The sequence below is a fragment of the Portunus trituberculatus genome, chromosome 23 (genome assembly GCF_017591435.1).
Source record: "Portunus trituberculatus isolate SZX2019 chromosome 23, ASM1759143v1, whole genome shotgun sequence".
NCBI classification, from domain to species: Eukaryota; Metazoa; Arthropoda; class Malacostraca; order Decapoda; family Portunidae; genus Portunus; species Portunus trituberculatus.
Window position 1 is genome coordinate 11,390,820 of NC_059277.1, and position 5,000 is coordinate 11,395,819.

The 5,000-nt window shown below is 42.3% G+C and overlaps 1 protein-coding gene across 1 annotated transcript in view; it reads right to left on the reverse strand.

Annotated features, from left to right (window-relative positions):
* The window catches only part of LOC123507921 (dorsal root ganglia homeobox protein-like), an 86,409-nt gene that overhangs the window by 47,189 nt on the left and 34,220 nt on the right, over positions 1–5,000 (reverse strand). The window lies entirely within an intron of this gene.

Below are 5,000 nucleotides of genomic sequence, written 5' to 3' on the forward strand. Positions count from 1 at the left end.
CTCTGCCCAGTACAACTCCCACATAAATAAATAGCATTCTTAGATAACTAGTATTTGTAGGTGACTAATAGTATTGCTACTCGACTTGTATTGCCAGTTTACTAGTCCCTGAATTGACCATCTAAACTAGAAGATGTATTAGTGGTCAGCCAGGTGCATAGGTAGATAGAATTTAAGTTTTTCCTGCATTTTGAGGTAACTAAGAGTACTCCCAGTTAACTAGTAGTACCAATTAACTAGCGTCTGAATTAACAATCTAAACTAGCAGATGCATCACTAGTCATCCAGGTGTACACAAATTAATAGCATCAAAGTTTCTCCAGATGTTGCGGCGCCTTACCCAAAATCCAGTCCAAATCCAATCAAAGTTTCTCCTGCCTTTCGAGGTAACTCTAGTGTGTCTACTCTAAAATGGCTCCTGGGTCTCTGTTTGAATGGTGTCCCAGGGAATGCGTGGTTGCCAGATCTTGAGGAAAACCGTGAGCTGTCCTTGTTATATGTGCATTGGTCAACAGAAAACAAGTATTATTCACAATTACGTTATCAATAAGCTACAAAATGTTTGAAATCCAGGAGCAGTTTAAGAGTATTCGTAATGTTCCCTGTTCACTAATAGTACTAATTAACTAGCCCGTCATTTGACACTTTAAAGTAGCAGAAGATGTATCACTAATCAGCCAGGTATGCACAGGTAAATAGTATCAAGGTATCTCCAGGTAACTATCACTTCTAATTAACCAATAATCCAAATTCCCTGCTCACTAGTGCTACCAATTAACTAGTCCGCAAAATTAACATTGTATTTAATCACCGAAAAAGTATCACTAACCTCTTCAGTACCAGGACGTGTTTCCATATTCATTCTGCATACTACTTGATGACTTTATACGCCTTCAGAAACTTATGTGGGGGATTAAAATAGTGAAGACTTTGTTAGAATATGATTTGTACTTGATTGTTTTCGTATTTCGTCACATACAGCCATGAGACTGGGGCGGATGTTAGCAGAAAGTCCCTACAAATTCACATTTTTTTATTTTCTTTTATCTGTTTATTGATTTTTTAGAGTATGAAATGTAGATAATTATTTTCAATCCCTAACAACTTTGTCTATTAATCTTCTGACCTCCATAGATCCTCCCTAATGTGAATAAAATATCGTCTAATCACACACAAAACTCAGGGTAAAAAAACGCGTCCCAGTACTGAAGAGATTAACCAGGTGTGTACAGGTAACCGGTATCATAGCATTCCACTATCCCCAGTATCCTCAGTATCCTCAGTATCGTTCAGAGGTATACAGTCCGTTTCGTGTGGTGTCCCCAGTTCGGTGAGGGAGCGGCAACTGGGAACTAGGATGCACAATTAGTTCTGGTAACGTGATTTGCATGCATCTGTCCTCGGCTGCCGGCGCGCCACGGGTTGCCATCCACACAATGAAATTAAACAGGTACCCTCGTGGCTCTATTTTTCCTCCATAATGCCCCCGACTTTTACCACGTGCATTTCCATTACTTTACATGATGCATAATGAAGGGGTGGTGGTGGTGGTGGTGGTGGTGATGGTGGTGGTGGTGGTGACGGTTGTGGTGGTGGTTGTGATGGTGGTGATGTTATTTTCTGGTTGTTTTGGGGATTTTTGTTGTTGTTGTTGTTGTTCTTGTTCGTTGTTGGCTTGTGTTTGTGTTTCTGATAGATATGTATATGTTGTTGTTGGTGTTGCTACTTTTATTGTACTACTACTGTTGCTACTACTACTACTACTACTACTACTACTACTACTACTACTACTACTACTACTACTACTACTACTGTCGATTTATTTTCATTCCTATAGTTATTCATATCATTTCGTACAGACCATAACAACAACAACAACAACAACAACTATTATTACCAACACCACCACCACCACCACCACCACCACAGCAACCGCCACTGTCGCTGAAATCGTCACCCCAATAATTAGCATTCTTGATGTGTCCTTTTCTCTCCCCTAGTCCCCTCGTTCCCTTCTTATTTAGGCATTCACTTATCTGTTTACTCTCCGCCGCTGTGTTTGCCGGCGCGGGATTGGCGGTCAGGCTGGTGGCATCTGGGCTACGCGAGACCCGCCTCCGCTAACAATGGTAACAAGTAATTTGCTCGATAACGGTCTTGTTTGGATTGTTAATGGGATGTTCTGATGACAATAGAGGCTGCCAATGGACCGGACAATAACTGTGTTTGCTCGGCTTCTGGTATCTTGTCCCTGTCTGTTTGTCTCTGTATCTGTCTGTTTGTTTGCCTCCGACCGCTGCTCTCCGCCCTCTCAGCCTCGTCTTGTCTGCCACTGCGCCCCCTCCCTGTCTTCCTCCACCGTCCCACCCCATCCAGCCTCTCCACCACCGCCTCCTTCTGTCCCCTCGCCTCGCCTCGCCTCGTCTGATCCCTCATCTCAATCTCACTTCCCGCTGGTCTCTCTGTACTGCTTCACCGTCTTCCGCCTTCCGCCACTCGCTCGCCGGCCGCTGTTTGTCGGAGTGTGGCGGTGTTTGCTGTCATTACCTGGGTTTCTTGGGTCACGGGAATGCGTCTGGGGTGAGCTGTGTTAGGTTAGGTTAGGCTGGGTTACGTTGGGTTGGGGGTTGAGTTAAGATTAGGTTAGGTTAAGTTAGATTGGATTAAGTTGGGTTAGGTTGGGTTGGGTTAGGTTAGGTTAGGTTACATTAGGTTACGTTACGTTAGGCTAGGTTCTGTGAGCTTAGAGAGAGAGAGAGAGAGAGAGAGAGAGAGAGAGAGAGAGAGAGAGAGAGAGAGAGAGAGAGAGAAGGACTAGATCAAGATGCCACCACCGAAGATAGAATGTATATATGCATCTAGGAAAACAAAAAGAATGTCATCTTATGTAGATTTGTTTGCCTTGTAATGACAACTTTCCGAGCAGCGAGTGAGTGGCGTGACGTTTTCTCTCATACGGAGTTGACATAGAGGTTAGTAATGCCACACCTGTTTGAACTGCACAGGTGGAGAGAGAGAGAGAGAGAGAGAGGAAGTTTACAGATGCTTTTGGACCAACCCAACCCACTAACCTGACTACACACGCCATTTCTTTTCATCTTATTACCATTGAGAGAGAGAGAGAGAGAGAGAGAGAGAGAGAGATATTTTAGTCACACCCAATACTATATCTAAATAAAAAGAGAAAAAGAAAAAAAGAAAACCCTATGCAGTGAAACGATATCCACAAACAGGCACTGATATAAAAAGAAGACAGAAAATAATGAAGCAATATACACACACAGGATAGAGAAAGACACAGAGCTACAACACACACAAGATACGAAGACCGGAGCTTAGTACACAAGAACACAAAGGAAAGCTGCCATACACCATCAGGCTTTTTTATTAAACACACTTACCTATTACCAATTATCATGTAGCAATTTATCTACTCGTCTTTTAAAACTCTCTATTAACTTAGTACTAACAACATAATTACTGGGTTCATTTCATCCACCTACCACTGTTCGACTTCTTTCCTTAATAAATCTGTTTTTAAATCTATTCTAATGGAAATCTAATGCAAGAGTTAACCAGTACATTCAGTCATTCATATCTTACTCTGGTACACTCTGGAACTTCCTGCCTGCTTCTGTATTTCCAACTTCCTATAACCTGATTTCATTTAAGAGCGAAGTTTCAAGACATTTATCCCTTATCTTTCTCTCTCGCACCTGCATGGGAACTGGCAAGTAAGTGGGCTTTGATTTTTTTAGTTTTTTTTGTTGCCTTTAGCCAGCTTTCTCCTCCTACATAAAGAAATTCCATCTTTTCCTATCCTAATTACAAACCCAGATGACTTTACTAACACCACCTTTGTTAATTCACTCACCAGCGCATCCCTTAACGCTCTCTGAAACAAAACACCCAGGCTTTATGATATCACCAAGCCTGAACCCATTATTTCTCTCTACCATTAGGGAGACATGAATCTTCTCACCCATCAACCATCGGCAACTCAGCATTCCACCGCGGCTTTGTGTTATTGTGGTGGTGGTGGTAATTGTAGTAGTCGCAGCGAAGTGAAGGTGGGGTGTCTAACTACTAGGTGACATGAATCCAGGTACAAACACGTGTTCTTCTCACGCACGTTAGTAATAAAAAGTAGGTTAGGTTTGGTTATGAGGAACAGGGTTGGATGAAACAAGACACACACACACACACACACACACACACACACACACACACACACACACACACACACACACACACACACACACACACACACACACACACACACACAGAGAGAGAGAGAGAGAGAGAGAGAGAGAGAGAGAGAGAGAGAGAGAGAGAGAGAGAGAGAGAGAGAGAGAGAGAGAGAGAGAGTTATTGACGATTACAGAAAGAAAATTATATGAACGGTATGATAAAATAAGAAAACAGAGAGAGAGAGAGAGAGAGAGAGAGAGAGAGAGAGAGAGAGAGAGAGAGAGAGAGAGCAAGTTATTGACGATTAAAGGAAAAATCATAAGAAGGGTATGATAAAATAAGGAAGAAAACACCCAGAGAGAGAGAGAGAGAGAGAGAGAGAGAGAGAGAGAGAGAGAGGGGGGTGAGCAGCGGTGACCAGTGCGGGATGACAAGACGAGGCGCATAACGAGACAAGTGACGCGCAAATAAACAGATAATTGGAGCGAAATGAGGAACTAATCGCTGGAAATAAAGTGTGTTTGTGTCACCGCGGCGGGAATCACTGAGAGAGAGAGAGAGAGAGAGAGAGAGAGAGAGAGAGAGAGAGAGAGAGAGATTAGGTTCTAACAATATATAGGACTTAAGATGCATAGTTTCCATTCCGAGTTTCAAATTTCGAAGCACAAAAGAAAAGAACAACAGAAAAACAGAACAAGAAGGTGAATAGAGAAACAAAATAGAAGAGAAGTAGAGAAGGAAAGAAAAAAAAGAGGAAATAGAGAAGACTGTAAAGATATCACAACAAAAACGTTAATGATTTTAGTAGA